This window comes from Sceloporus occidentalis, unplaced genomic scaffold (assembly GCF_023333645.1).
Source record: "Sceloporus occidentalis isolate IW3139 unplaced genomic scaffold, rSceOcc1.0.p SCAF_1, whole genome shotgun sequence".
Classification (NCBI taxonomy): Eukaryota; Metazoa; Chordata; class Lepidosauria; order Squamata; family Phrynosomatidae; genus Sceloporus; species Sceloporus occidentalis.
In genome coordinates, this window is record NW_028316981.1 from 258,300,462 (window position 1) to 258,316,853 (window position 16,392).

At 41.3% G+C, this 16,392-nt stretch overlaps 1 protein-coding gene across 3 annotated transcripts in view; it reads left to right on the plus strand.

Moving 5' to 3' along the window:
* Positions 1 to 16,392, plus strand: part of FBXL17 (F-box and leucine rich repeat protein 17) — a 219,878-nt gene that overhangs the window by 49,987 nt on the left and 153,499 nt on the right. The gene's annotated exons all lie outside the window — the stretch shown is intronic.

Below are 16,392 nucleotides of genomic sequence, written 5' to 3' on the forward strand. Positions count from 1 at the left end.
CGAGTGGAGGCTTCACTCCGAGACGGTCAGCGACCTCTTCGACCGGTGGGGAAATCCCCGGATCGACCTCTTCGTGACCAGGTGGAACAGCCACTGTCCCCAGTTCTGCTCCAGGAAGCGAATGGACGGATCTCTCGGAGACGCGTTCGCTTTCCTCTGGACGGGAGAGCTTCTCTACGCCTTCCCTCCATTCCCTCTCATCATCAGGGTGGTGTCCAAGATGACAACGGACCGGTCGCATGCGATCCTGATCACGCCGTGGTGGCCGAGACAACCTTGGTTCGCATCACTTTTCCACCTCTCCAAGGGATGCTTCCTTCGCCTCGATCCTCGCCCGGACCTGCTGTCGATCCAGGACAGACGGATTCTCCATCCAGACATCGAGAGCCTACCGCTGGTGGCCTGGAGGATACGGCCCTGACTGCCCTGCTGGAGGCGGTGAAAAAGGTGATCCTGGCTGCAAGGAAACCTTCCACCCAGCGGTCCTATGCCCTGAAATGGAGGAGGTTCAGCGTCTTCCTTGATCGAAAGGGCTTGTCTCCTGCTCAAGTGTCCACTCCAGTGGTGCTGGAGTTTTTGATGGCGCTTTTGGATGAGGGGCTGTGCCTCGCATCCATTAAGTGCTATTTGTCTGCCATTTGTGCTAAGTACCATTTCGGGGGGAGGGCTTCCTTTTTCAGGGATCCCTTGGTGAAGGGGTTCCTTAAGGGATGTGCCAACTTGTATCCTCCTGTGTCGGTACCGGCACCGGCTTGGAGCTTGGAGGCGGTACTGTCCGCACTCCAGTCCAAGCCCTTTGAACCGATGGCCACGGCGGACTTGAGACTACTGACTTGGAAAACCGCCTTTCTTGTGGCCATCACCTCTGCCCGACGTGCGGGCAAACTCTGTGCCTTGCGGAGGGACCAGCCCTTCCTGAGGTTTCACAAGGACAAGGTGGTCCTTCGGACAGACATTACTTTCTTGCCCAAGGTTGTGTCTGCTTTCCACATGTGCCAGGACATTGTGTTGCCTACTCTCGCATCCAATCCGACCTCGGATGCGGAGTGAAGCCTGCACTCTCTTGATGTCAGGAGAGCGCTGGCGTTTTACCTGGACAGAACTGCTGCCTCCAGTCGGTCCGAGAGACTTTTCCAATGCTACTCGGAGCCGAAGAAGGGGTTGCCTGTGTCTGCGCAGAGGTTCTCCAAATGGGTGGCCGGTACCATCCACCTCTGCTATGAACTGTTGGGCAAACCTCTCCCTGGCAGGGTTCGGTCCCATTCTACAAGGGCAATGTCAGCATCCTCTGCATTCCTGTCGGGGATCCCCTTGGAGGATGTCTGCAAGGCTGCTGTCTGGTCCCAGCCATTGACTTTTATAAAGCACTATAGGTTGGACACCAGAGCCATCCGAGACGCAGCTTTCGGGAGGGCTGTGTTGGTTTCAGGGTTGCATTGATTGCACTACTGATGGTTTGTGTTTCAACATTTATGTACATAATGTCTCTCACTGTTTTACATTCTGTTGAATGTTGTTTTGCACAATTTCAATGGGACTGGTCTTGCACGACCTCTTGTTCCCTTCTCAGGTTTAGCAATGTTATTGCTATGTTTGGTCTGTGCATCAACAAAAAGGCTGACTCTTTTATGGTTCAAGGTGTTTATTGTTCCAATAAATATGCCTTTGGTTTACCATAGCTTTGGTCTCAGGACACTCCCGCCGCCGCTTACCTAAGCTTGTCAGTCTAAACCCATTTGTATGATTCGCAGAGACCACGAAGAAGAAGGACAGGTTGCTTACCTGTAACAGTATTTCTTCGAGTGGTCATCTGCGAATACATACAAATCCCACCCGTCCGTCCCCTCAGTGTCCTGCTCTTATTGGCTCTTTCCATTGCCTGCTTGGCGGAAAAATTGCGGAACTGGGGAAAGAGCGGGAAGGCAGGGGCCTTATAACGGGCGGGTGGAGTTACCGCCAAAAAGTTTCTATATGTTGCAAAGTAAACTTTGCCCAGTGATTCCAGAAGGTTCCGAGCAGCACTGCGCAGGCACAGTAAAACCCATTTGTATGTATTCGCAGATGACCACTCGAAGAAATACTGTTACAGGTAAGCAACCTGTCCTTCCTCAGCATGGTCTTTTCTAGACTGTTGAAATTCAGTTCTGAAACAGTCTCCAGTTCCCTGTTATCTAACATAAACAATTTTGGGGTGGTGGTGGTGGTGGCTAATGAGAGAAATAATTCTGTGTATTGACTCAGCTGTAGATTTGTATTTGTCCATGTGGGTCATCTTAGTATACCACCTGTCAACTTTGATAGTTAATTGTCTCTGTTTGCTGATCCACCATTTTGCTTCTAGCTCAAGTGAACAGACCTTAGAATTTTAGTTAAAAAGAACCAAACCAAACCAAATAGATTGCCAAATCCACAAATTCTTCCCTCCTTTGTCAGAAATGGACTGCCTACCAAAAACAGCTTCTTAGACCTGACAAGAGAGCTCCTTTCCCATGTAAAAACATATCCTCAAGCATTATTTTCTTTAGATGTAATGCAGTGTAATAGGGCTCAAAACTACTTTTTGAAAACTGTGTAGTTCTTCTGCTTCTAATATTTGCTTGAAGGGAGCAAGCTTATATAGAGGGCAGCAACTTTTTAATATTATTCCCATGTATCCGATAACCTCCAGTTAGCTTAAAGAATTGTGTTTTAGTTAACCCTCATATTTTGATCTATCTTTATTGGAAAACACCTTTGCTAAATCTAGGTTTATAATGAATTCTTTAAAAGTTTTGAAAAAGAAAGAGCAAACAATGCCTGAAAGTACAATTTTACACAAGTCCTATCACTCATAGTCTAACATGAAAACTCAGGACTAATACTGGGGCTGTCAAAAGAACATTAAAAATATATGTCTTTTTAAAAAGTGTGAGTACAAAAGGAGCTGCTGTTTTTCACTGCTGACATCAAAGTGAGTACTGGAGGTATATCAAAGTCTTAAACCTTATCCATTAGTAATGCTCAGTAAATAAATCAGCCGATCTGGGTTTATGAGAGGTTAGTCTCCTCCCCACCCCACTTTGGGTTGTATTTCCCAAGAGAAGGAGATGCCTAGTGTAGTGATCTGTTTTGAGTAAGAATGACTTTAATGAAACTGGACATAGAAAAGCCAAATAACTGTCAATTTGCTTTTGGACATATGAACCAGTACTTTTAATAATATTAAGCTATTATTTTGAAATAATTACTATTTTGTGATAAAGTATTTGGAAAACATTGATTTTTAATAAAACTTTGAATGTGCTATTAAGAAGTAATTTAATCTAAAACTGAGTACAGGTTGAGTCTTCCTTATCTGGAATTCCAAAATACAAAATATTCCAAAAACCAAAGCTGATACTGTCTTTGGGAGAGCTGTACTTCATTCCAATATATCTTGACTGTATCACAGAAGTTTGGCTTCTGTACTGTGTTTCAGGGTGTTTCCATCCCTTGAAACTGCTTCTATACTGTTATTGCCTTCGGTGTGTAGGGAGGCAGTAACATCATCAAGTTTTGATGTTTCTCATTTCACTTTTAATGTTTAATACACTTTTCCGTTGTTTGCAATGACACTTCTCCCCCTACTTGTGTAGCTTGCTGACTACTCTAATTTGTGTGAGTTAAGAGACCACAAAGAAGAACAGGTTGCATACCAATAACTGTAGGTCTTTGAGTGCTCATCTGTGAACTCTCACAACCCTGCCTGTCCTCCCCTCGTCATGCCCTGCCTATCTTATGGATTGCTGCATTGGTGTTCATGCAATTAGTGGTTTAGGTGGTAAGGTCTCATATAAGGTTGTTAGCAATGGGCAGGACTACCACCAAAACACTTGTGTAATGCTCTAGAAAGTTCCAAAAGATGCATTGTGGAGGCACCAGATAATCCACTTGTGTGAGTTCACAGATGACCACTCAAAGAACTATAATTGCAGTTATGCAACCTGTCCTTTTTCAATACAGATTGGCAATGACACAATCAATTAATCATTATCATGATTATCATGAGATGTGAACTTTTAATTGGTTATAGCTCAATTCCCATCTCAAGCATTCAAAATTATCACATTGGTGCCTCTCCACATCTCATTTTTTAAGTTGCAACCCCGCCTCCCCTCATCTTAATTGTTCAGTTCCAAGAAGGAAGAGCCAAACCAGCCCGCCACCTGCCTGCACCAACTCAAGTCAGCCCTTCCACAAGGTAATTTTTCTGGCCTGGCAAATGTTTGTTGTCTTTCAGCACACCCCACTTCCTCTCTTTCTATGCCATCCTTGTATCCTGTCAAAGTGTTGCTTCTCTTTCCTTTGTCCTTCGGGTGACCAACCACCACCACACACATTTTGTTGAGACAATCCAGCTTCCTCCGCTACTACTGCTGCTACTGCTCAGACACACAACACTTGGCTAGGCTTAGATCTCTCAGGAACAACAGCAGCTAAGCTACACCTCCTCACATTGCAGGAGTCACTGTTTAGCTGGAAAGAGGGAGGGAAGGAAAAAAAGAGGAAATGGAATCAGAGAATTTTCACCCCAGCTAAATACCGATTCTTGCATTGAGGAAATGTAGCTTTGTTGCTGCTGCTGCTCCTAACAGCCTATGTCTAGCGAAGTGTTGTGTGTTTGTGTGGCAGTGGCAGCGGAAGAAGGAGTGGCAGCAGCAAACAAATATGCATCAGACAGAGAAACTCCTGAGACCCAGCCAATATTTTTTTTAACAGAATAAAATTTGTAGTCATCTAACTTACATCTAACCCAATTTCCCAATACATCTTGTTATTTTTAGAGCACAAATTACTATAGTGTGGCAACTATCGCATTACAGCAGATTACCAAAATTAAATATGACTAAGCCAATGAAGAAGACGAGGACTCTAGGAAATCTCTTTGATCCTGTGACAGTTCCTAAAATGTATGTCTCCTAGTATATTATTGGTTGATGGCAAAGCAGCCTGCCTGGCACCCATTTTTCTGGTTGGTACAGCTTAATGTAAATGGTGAGATTAAAGGAAAATAATTTGTAAGAGTAAGTGTACTGTAAATATTATTTAGCTGTTACTTTGCACCAAAGATGTGCTTTGGAGTATATAAAGCTTAGAATATATTATGTGGTTTTTACAGTTGTGACATTTTTCCCTCAGTAATGCTGATACAAAGCTAAGATTTTTTTGTTTGAAATACTAAAAAGGCCTTGGGCTACAATTCTGTTGTGCTAAAGAAGACTTGCCAGACATTTTGGAACTTCAAAAGAGTTAAATTTCTGATTGAGACTGTAATGTATTTTTTGTTTGAAGTTTTTAAAAAGATAATAGCAATTGTATACAGATCAGGCATGAGACTTGCAAGCATAGATATTATTCACACATACATAAAACATTTGCACTTAATTTTTTAGGTGCTCTTCCTATCTGATGAAATTTTTGAAAGTCCCATTTTACCATAAAACTGTTTGTATAGTATTTCCCAGATCCTTATTGTTTATTCCCATTGAAATTAAAAACAAAAATAATAAACATCTTCAGTTCCTAGGACCATGTACCCCAAAACAAGTGTTGTCATACTTCCGATTCTTATGGTGAGATAAATATCACAATTGAAATACAGTATATAAGAATTTATATATTCTGTATAAACATGATACTGTATTTGAAACCTGATTTTGCTCAGTACTCTTGGGCATGAATATCCTTCACAGTGCTTGCAAATAAGAAATGTTGATGTGTACATGAATCCTAAAACATGAGATGTAGCAAATCTCACCTGGAATATTATGTCCCTTTTGGGCACCACACTTTGAGAAGAACATCAACAAGCTAGGAGGATAATGAAAAGATCTGAAACTAAGACCTGTGAGGAACAACTAAGGCTACTGGGTATGTTTAACTTGGAGAAAAAAAGATTATGAAGTGATATGAAAGCTGGCTTTAAATATCTGATGGGATGTCTTGTACTGTAGAAGATGTCGTGTGCTTGCTTTCTTCTGCTCCAGAAACTACTGCATGAATCAATGGATTCACATGACAAAGCAGTACATACAGTATAGGGTGTCCAAAAATTGTGTAAGACCTTCCTGATGGTAAGGGCTGTTCAACAGTGGAACTGACTATCCTAGAATGTGGTGGATTGTCCTTCACTGGAGGTTTTTAAACAAATTGGATTGTTATCTCCTGGGGCTTTAGCTGTGGATTCCTGCATGGTAGAGGACTGGCTTAGATCAGTGATGTCCAAACTCTGGCCCTCCAGGTGTTTTGGACTTAAGCTCCCAGAAGCCTCAGCCATCTTGGCTAATGGTCTGAGATTTTGGGAGCCGAAGTCCAAAACACCTGGAGGGCCAGAGTTTGGACATCACTGGTTTAGATGCTCTTAGGATTTTCCCCAGTTCTGCAGTGCAGTGATTTTAGTTCACACACTCATACATCCAGTAGATACCCCATAACTGAATGACTCAATGTTTGTTTTGACACAAGATGTGGTCTCTGTGAATCACGTGGAGACACTGTACTACATTTGTGCCAATAATAGCTTCATTCCATCTGATTTCTGTTACCCTAAATTCTTTGAACACCAAGGTGAAATCTAACTACTACACATCATGTGCTATGTGCTCATGTGTCTGTTTATAGCATGCAGTAACAGCTCCAAAGTGATTCCTTCATGTGGACTATTCAATTAGTCTTGATACTTGTTTTAACTGTCTTCTCCCAGTCTGTGTGTACCTCACAATCTTTGTTTCTCTCTACTTCAGTACAGCCTTACCCTCCTCATCTGCTGCTGCTAATTCAGCCACTTTTGAGAGTTCATAGTCCACAGAGTGATCCATCTTTTGTTCAGACTGAACATGTTCTCTACTGGAGAAATCTTATTCTGTGTAAATAGGCTGCTCCCCTTATATTCTAGTGCAGTCATTTAAATTTGTAAAAAGTTTAGGTAACATGCTTATTTTTATAGTTGGATGACAAGCTGTACTCTTGGAATTATAACAAATGTTCTAACTGCGTATAGAAGAATGTTGAATTCTCAAAGTACAGGGCAGCGTGATCTGTCTGTCTCTTTCTATCTCAGTAAGAGATGAATTAAATTGGGAAAATAACCATTAGTGAATACCATGTGTCTGATGCACTTGTAGATTTTGTTTATGTAAGCAGATTTGGACTTTCAGTACTCAAATCAAGTATACACAGTTTTAATATATCCACACAGGATATTTTTGTTAGCGAGACTTTCAGTTTGCAGACATTAGATCCCCCAAGTCCACAGTGAATAAATCATGTACTTTGCTTATAAATCTCTGCAGATCATTTTGAACACAGTGCTGCCAGCCACCTGCAATTTAATTTTAAAACAAATTTTCTCCAGTTCTAAAAGTTAGCAGGTTTCTGTATAATTGTACTCTAAGGGAACTTTAAATATTATGCTTTTGAAGTAGTATTTTAAAACAATTCACAATACACAATATTTGGACAATGAATAAAATGGCATGAAAACAATTTTGTAATGTAAACTAGTTGTAGGACATTCTGTCTCATGTAATAAAATTTCAAGATGGCAGATGAGACTGTTAACAGGATATTAAAATGTTTGTGTATTCTGGTTGTGATTAATTTTATGTTGAAAGTGCTACTGGAAACAGCTTAAAACTCACTATTGGTTCATTAATTTCCCCAACACTATATTATTCATACCAATCTATTGTCAGTCATAATTATGCAATATTTGTACAATAGTTTTAATTAGTATATTCAACCAAAACCTAGTGTGGCACAGTGGTTTGAGCATTGGACTGTGATTCTGGAGAGTAGGGTTTAAATCCCTGCTCAGCCATGGAATCACACTGGGTGACCTTGGGCAAGTCACTTAGTTTCAGTCCTGAAAAAAACATCCTAGGGTTGCCATAAATTGGAAACAACAACAACATGCTGCCTAATCTCAGGGCTTACAATAGATACATAAGGGGCTTGACAGACCAGCCATTAAGGCTGGCCTGGGGGCAGAGTTGGGACATGGTGTCCACATGCTGCACACCCTGACTCCACCTCCAGGCCGGCGTGATGCCACACGCTGCTCCACATGGTGCACGGCATTATGGTGTTCCTCTGGTGCTGTATTTACATGATGCAGCACCAAAGAAGTGGGGAAAAGCCGTGCGCCAGAGGCTATAGAGCCCCAGTTAAAATTAATTGCTTCCATGTTCCTGTGAAAACCATATAAAAGCACTTCAACAAAGTGTTTAGATATATGGACCTGGTAAGAATCTGGGAAGCTGCCTTATACTATGTCTGGGCTTTGGTCCATTTAGCTGAGTATTGTTGATACTGGCTAACAATTCAGCAAGAACCATTTCCCAGCCTTCCCTGGAGATGCTAATGACTGAAGCTGGGACTATTTGCCCCCAAAGTGTATGCTGTGTGTCTGTACTATATCCCCTCCTTTCTGCTTTGTTTTTTGTAAGCAGTTTGTTTATTGCTCACATAATCACACTTAAAATGATAACACTCTTGGTTTCTTTACTGTGCATTATGCAATAATTACTGACAAATAATGTATTTAATTTGTGTCAGTTAAAAAAAGGTCAAATTTTCATATCTCAACAGATGACACATGGCTAAAATATTAAGCATTTGGCCAAGACCATCTTTGCTTTTTTCTACACAACTATTTTTTTATTGTGACATGAAATAATTTGTCTCTCCCCCCCACCCCTTTATTTATATTCAGTCTTTTCCTCAAAACTGTAGTAGAACAGTTTGAGACAGAGCTGACTTTCAGGGTGATGAAAGTTAGATAATCAGTTAGATAATCTTCCTGCCTTTTTATTCTTGCACAAAAGTAGATGAAGTATTAGCTCATTGCAGAGGAAAAATGTTTCTTTCAGGGATCACCCCTCCTCTTCTTCTTAGCATAAAAAAGGGACCCAAACTCTAATGTATAAATGTGAAAGACTGGAGGGGTGTTGAGGAGAGGTTGGCGGCAAGGAAACCTGGTTTCACCAAGTCATCTTCATATGTCAAAATCTAGATACAACTCTTAAAATTTATAAAGTTAAAAAATAATATTTATTTTGTTGGATTAATGTCACCCAAAGGGTGCTCAGCAACACCTCCTCTTCATCTTGGAGAAAAGTGACCAGTGGGGTGCCATGGAGTCCTATCTTGGACCCAGTGCTATTCAACATCTTTATCAGTGATTTATTTGTATGAAGGAATAGAGGGCATGCTTATCAAATTTTCAGATGATACCAAGTTAGCAGGGTTTGCTAATACTCCAGAGGACAGTGTCAAAATTAAAAATGAACTTAACAATATAGAGAACTGTGCCAGTACTTACAAAATAAATTTCAACAGGGAGAAATGTAAGGTACTGCACTTAGGCAGAAAAAATGAAATTCATAGATATAGGATGGGGGACATCAGGTGAGTACAAGAGTACAGGTGAAAAGGATCTAAGAGTCCTAGTAGACCATAAATTGAAAATCAGTCAACAGCGTGATGAAGGAACTAAAAAAGCCAATGTGATTCTAAGCTACATTAATAGAAGTATAGTGTCTCTAGATCAAGGGAAGTAATGGTGCCACTCTATTCTGCTTTGGTCAGGCGTCACCTGGAATACTGTATCCAGTTCTGGGCTTCCAATTCAAAAAGGATGTTGGGAAGCTGAAGAATGTCCAGAGGAGGGCGACTAAAATGGTGAAAGTTCTGGAAATCATGCCCTATGAGGAGCAACTTAAGGAGCTGGGTGTGTTTAGCCTGGAGAAGAGAAGGTTAAGAGGTGCTATGATAGCCCTATTTAAATATTTGAGGTGATGTTGGAGCAAGTTTGTTTTCTACATCTCCAAAGACTAGGACCCGGAGCAGTGGATTCAAATTATGGAAAAAGAGATTCCACTTCAACCTCAGGAAGAACTTCCTGACAGTAAGAGCTGCTTAACAGTGGAATAGGCTCCCTCGGAGAGTGGTGGAGTCTTCTTCTTTAGAGGTCTTTAAACAGAGGCTGGATGGCCCTCAGTTGGGGGAACATTAATTGTATGTTCCTGCATGGCAGGGAGTTGGACTTGATGGTCCTTGAGGTCTCTTCTAACTATGATTCTATTACTCATATCTGTGATGATAGTATAAAGCTTAAGGATTGCTAAGATAATGGATATTATGTAATCAAACATGTTGGTGCAGTCCACTTAGACACAACTGCCACCTAGCTCATGCAGCCTCTTAATATCAAAGGAGCTGCATCAGTTGGTTGGTAGTTCCATCGAAGTAAACTCTGCTAATTTCTTGGATTACATGATGTCCATGACATGTTTAGGAGGTAATATAGATATGGATGTACCAAAAAGTGTTTATATTGAGGGAAAATAAGAGGGCTGTTCCAACAGTGAAATAAGGGGGAGGTGGGAGGTAAAGGAGTGATCTGGCTTTTTCAGTAGTTCACAGCTATAATTCTTAATTGTTTATATGTTTCCATACCCGGTTAGCTAATAATATAATACTTTTTGGAGCTATATTTTTAGCAGATCAATACAACAAATATGAGAGAAATGTCTTGAGAAAAATGTTGCATTGAGAAAAATATTGCATTTCTCTTTATATAGCCTATAGATTATGTCAAAAAATGCCTTGGTATATAGAGTTATATTTACATAATCACAATTCTGTGGGGGTAATTCAAACAGAAGAAGAAAAATATTCACTATTCCCAGAATATTGAGGTTCAGTAATGTAATCCAAAACTGCAATGACAAAGTAGTCAAATATGTTTAAGAAAAATGGCCAAAGTCACGCTTGTATTTTTACAGAATGTGTAGTATCTGTGCCATTAATTCTAGGCTGATTTCTTTTCTACTCACTGTGCTTTTGTGCATAGCTTATAAATCTCTTCATCTGCTTATATGATTTTTTGAAAGCAAGTCTAACATAATATAAGGCAGAATGAAAGAAAGTCAGTAAAGGTTGAAGAGCCAATCAAATTATTACAGATTTCTCAGTGAACACTAATGGACCTTTGTAATGTGATTAGTTGTGAATATCTGTGCCCTCGTTTACAAGGGTAAAAGTATTCTAGTAGAAGTATAGTATGTTCTTTGCTCAATTTGGATTGATTTAACCAAAGTGTGTTTTGCAGGGTCTGATGACTGACTCCCATGTGAAAGTTTAAGTTTCCTTAATAGTAATCTATTAAATTACTAAAGAGTAACAATTGCCATGATCATGTTCTGCTGATACTTCTTAGTAGCACCAATTCTTCAGGTAAACAATATGTAGCAGTTAAAAAATGAAGGGTTAATTGTACAGTCTGATAAGTCTTAATTTATGGTTTTAAATACATATCCTCCAAGCACATTGTTTGTTCTGTTAAATTATTTCCTTTGGCCATGTTATTTCAATTTCATACAACTTGGGCCATTTTTGTCTTACAGCTCTTGCTGTTTTATATGATACATTGGTGACAGATTTATCTTAATAATGAAGATATATCTTGCCACCAAAACCAGGATAATTTCCCAAATGTTGAACTAGATCTAATTGGCCCAATTTGACGATAACAAGAATGAACACAGCCAGCAAGCTGAAGACAATTTCATTCTGCTCTAAAACTGTGTGTATTTGGTAGTGAGTTCAATGAGGTCTTAAAAAAATTTGAAGTTGAATCTTACCACATTAGAGGTATTTACAGGAATGGCTCTGGATGAGGTTGCACTGCCTTTGGGAAATAAAAATGTGTAGTCTCACTATGATGTTAGATCAAGGTTTTTGGGGGCTGATCTCAGTTATATAAATATTTATTATTGATCTCTAAGCTCCTGTGAGAATGTTCTGGCTGAAGACCAGGGTGCAAATACTATTCTGAGAACCTTTTTGTCTGATGAGAAAGATATAAATACTTTTCACTGTAGCATCCTTGTGATACCAAGGATTTATGATACACAGGTTTCTCATGGACAGATGTTCTAGCCATGGTTATTCATGTTCTGGTATCCTCTTGTTTAGATCTCTTCATTATATCTCTTCATGGGCCTGTTGTTGAACCGGATCTAGAAACTACTGCCAGTACCAAATGCAATGGCTAGTATAGTAACTAGAACAAGTTGGTGGGGAATTAATTCACCATGTGGAAGAAAAATGATTAGGCACACCTTAAACTTGCTTAAATATATTGTCACATATTTGTCTTTCTGTGATTATTGTTTATTATTGGAGTTTGTGGTGGTGAGTAGATGTGTACAACATGTAGGGCAGTCTGTGAGTTGTCTGAATGAAGTGGGCATTAGATGTCTATACATGAATCAGGAGACTGATCAGTAAAATTGGTGTGCATGAACAGATGGAGTGCAGGAAAAGAAGTTAGACCTTTTTCAAAAATGTTATTTTGAGGATTTACTCTTTTAAGATTGTTTAAAATAAACTGACCTGTACAAATATAATAGCTCTTGCTTTGTTTCTTGGCAAATACATTCATCCCGCCATGTTTGCGGCTTTGATATTTGCAGATTTGATTATTCACGGATTTGATTAATACGTTATCTTTAGGAATATCTAGGTCCTTCAGTGCAACTCTATGGTCAACTAACTAAAAGTTGCACTGAAAGAGATTCCTAAAGAGAATACTCTACTAGGCATTTGTAGATCCTCCACTTCAGTTCTATGGTCAGTGTCTGTTGATGTTGACTACAGAGATTTTTTAATTTTTTTATTTATTTATGGTATTTATATCCCACCCTTCAGCCCTAAAGGATATCTTTAGTTGCACTGGAGGACCTAGAGATTCCTAGAGAGGTGTCCTCTCAGGTAAAAATGTGGTGTTTTGTTATTTCCGGTTTTTCCTTATTTCAATAATAATAATAATAATAATAATAGGTTTTATTTATATACCGCCCAATCACTGGGAATCCGAGCGGTTTACAATAGAGGGGATAACAGACAGTTCCCTGCCCACAGGCTTACAATCTAAAAGACACGACACAAAAGGAGAAGGGAATGGTGAGGGGGGGAGGGAATCAGGTCCAGCATTCTTCTCTCCCTCTGAGGCCTGGACCAAGGCAGATGGACCGGAGGGAGGGCTCTTCTTCTTCAGGCTAGCCCCTGATGGAATTGGGCCAGCCTACTCTCTCCCTCAGAGGCCGAAAGATGACAGTTAGGGAGGGAGGAGCCTCTTTCTTCAGGCTAGCCCCTGATGGAATTGGGCCAGCCTACTCTCTCCCTCAGAGGCCGAACGATGACAGTTAGGGAGGGAGGAGCCTCTTTCTTCAGGCTAGCCCCTGATGGTACTGGGCCAGCCTTCTCTCTCCCTCAGAGGCCGAACGATGACAGGGAGGGAGGAGCCTCTGTCTTCAGGCTAGCCCCTGATGGTACTGGGCCAGCCTTCTCTCTCCCTCAGAGGCCGAAAGATGACCGTTAGGGAGGGAGGAGCCTCTGTCTTCAGGCTAGCCCCTGATGGTACTGGGCCAGCCTTCTCTCTCCCTCAGAGGCCGAAAGATGACAGTTAGGGAGGGAGGAGCCTCTGTCTTCAGGCTAGCCCGATGGTACTGGGCCAGCCTTCTCTCTCCCTCAGAAGCCGAAAGATGACAGTTAGGGAGGGAGGAGCCTCTGTCTTCAGGCTAGCCCCTGATGGTACTGGGCCAGCCTTCTCTCTCCCTCAGAGGCCGAACGATGACAGTTAGGGAGGGAGGAGCCTCTGTCTTCAGGCTAGCCCCTGATGGTACTGGGCCAGCCTTCTCTCTCCCTCAGAGGCCGGAAGATGACCGTTAGGGAGGGAGGAGCCTCTGTCTTCAGGCTAGCCCCTGATGGTACTGGGCCAGCTTTCTCTCTTTCAAGGGGGGTCTTGTGCTCCTAACCCTAGCAAATATGGAGGGACAAGTGTATAATAATCTGTATGGTACTTTAATAATTTTTTAAATAATAAATTGAGCAGGCTGCTTTTCATCCTCCCCAAATCTTTGAGAATTAGTGAAATGTTATTGTATGGTGCTAAAAGGAGGCTGCGTTCAAAATACATCCTTGCAGTTGTAAGAGAGATGAACAATCATGACATCAATTGAATGCAATGATATGGCCAAATTTCAAAAGAATCACTTGGATATGTGTCACAGTATAGCCTTGGTATGCTGCAGAAGAAACCACTGAATTGCCAACCTTGTAAAAGAGTACAAGCTTTCCATCATTTCAGTCTTTGTCTTCATTAACACTATTCAGAGTTAAAAAAATAAGTTTGTTGAAACTCTCAAAGTATAGTCATGGGGATGGAATGATTGCATTGAAATATCTGTTGAAATCACTTGACACTTCACTAGACACTACTGAATTAAAATAGCTGTTGCTGTATAGTGTATCTGAGCTGAGAAAATACATATTTTTTAATTTGAGTGTGGTAAGAAAGAGTGTGGTAAGCTGACAAGGAGATTGCTGTTGCTGACTAAGGAGACTACTGGCGGGTTACAGACGGGCAGGGGAAGACGTCTTGAAGGTGTCTTCCCCTGAATACGGAGCCTCCAGACCGCCCGCCCTGGGGGCGTGGCTAAGGTGGATGGGGCTTCCACACTGGGGGTAGTGAAGACGCCTCACCTGGGGCCGTTTCTTACCCGCAGCTTCCATACCGCCGCCTCGCAGGACGCTGCAAAGAGAGAGGCAGCTTCTGCACCGGCGGCCAAAAACGGTTTTTTTCTTTTGCCGGCTGGCGGATGCGCAGCTGCGCAGCTGCGGCAGTCAGCACCAGCGGCAGAAAGCATATGTACACATTTAAAGCACCCAGGCCCCTTTAAACTTTTTCCCCTGCCCTACCCAAGAACAAAGGTGGCCTCCTGCCAGCTGGTGATCAGCTGGTGTTGGCATCCTTGTCCGCTTGCACGTTGCCAGTCTCACCGGCATCATGGATGCCTTTGGTCCCCGCGCTCTTGCTGAATCTGCAATGCACAGCCACAGCTGTCGCTGCTGCCACCGCTGCCACCGCTGTCCCCCTGCCATCCCCCATCACCTCCCTTGTACATATGTAAATATTTAAAGTTTTAGCGTTTTTTATTGTTAGGTGAAAATGGCGCAGGAATGTGTGTAGGGGTTCACTTTAAATTCCAAACTTTCCACAATTCTAGCAGCGCATGCGTACATGTTGCTCTAGGGTTAGGGTTACGAGCATTAAAATAGAGTGCGGCTGTGCTGCAGCTTCCACATCTGCATGGCATCTGACGCTCTAATTAGAGCCTTGATGCAAACTGCGCATGTTCCAGGACCCCGACTCATTATGCGACGCAGCTGACTCGGAGCCTTTAAATGGGCAACTTAAATTAGCGGCGTAACAATTCTGGCGTACCGGTGCAGCAGCTTACAGACGGAGATGCGCAGCTGCGCAGTATATAGAAAAGAAGCGGAAAAAAGCGGCACCTTTTTAATGCCGCTTCTTCCCGCTTGGGGCGTGCAGGAGGCGCGTTCATGGCGGCATTCAGGTAAGGGCCGTCTAAAGGCTATACCTTCATGACGTCATGAGCACACCCCTTTTTGCCCGTCTGTAACCCGCCTACTGTTATTCTTTACAGATTCATCTAATCTTGTAGTTTATAACTTCATAGCTGCTGGGCAAGAAAGGAATTTCAAATTTAGTTCAAACTCTCATATTTTACATATTACATTTGAAAGTAATATTATTGCATTTCAAGAAAACTTACATGAGTGTAATTTAACCACTCTTTCACAGGGGTCGCCTAAGGCCATCGGAAAACACATATTTGCATGTAGCAATGAAAATAATTGTATGGTTGGGGGTCACTACAACATGAGGAACTGTATTAAAGGGTTGCGGCATTAGGAAGTTTGAGTTCCACTGATCTAGAATTTTTTTTTCAAATTCTAATCAGAATTAATTCTTTTAACACATTCTACCAAAAAGGGATAATCACTGAACTTGCCCCCATCATATTCTCCACAAGGAATTATTACTCATCTGATGTGGAATTTTAACTTAGGGTCTGTGTTCTTGGAATCTACCTGGTTTTACAGTTGCAAAAATATTTGGAAAGATACATTCACCATCTAGTGTTCAGTGGTCAGGAGATCTTACTATGCATGATGGTATATTTTGTAAATGCCAGATTTCAGAAACCTGTATTTTAAAAAAATATGACTAACTTATATTGATATATGTGCCTAGCTCTTGTTCGTATTGTATATATTTTCTTTCTCCAGTTCATATAAATCCCTGTGCAATATTAATGCAAAACACAAAAGAAGACAATTTCTATATGAAGCACATATATGAAGTGTATGTATTTTACTTGACTGAGGAACTGACTTATACTTAATTTTGTGTGCCTCTCCCCCCAGAATATATTTATTTTTAAAAACTGGCTAAGATATAATCTAGTTTATGTCATCTTTTGAACATCTGGTGACATGTGA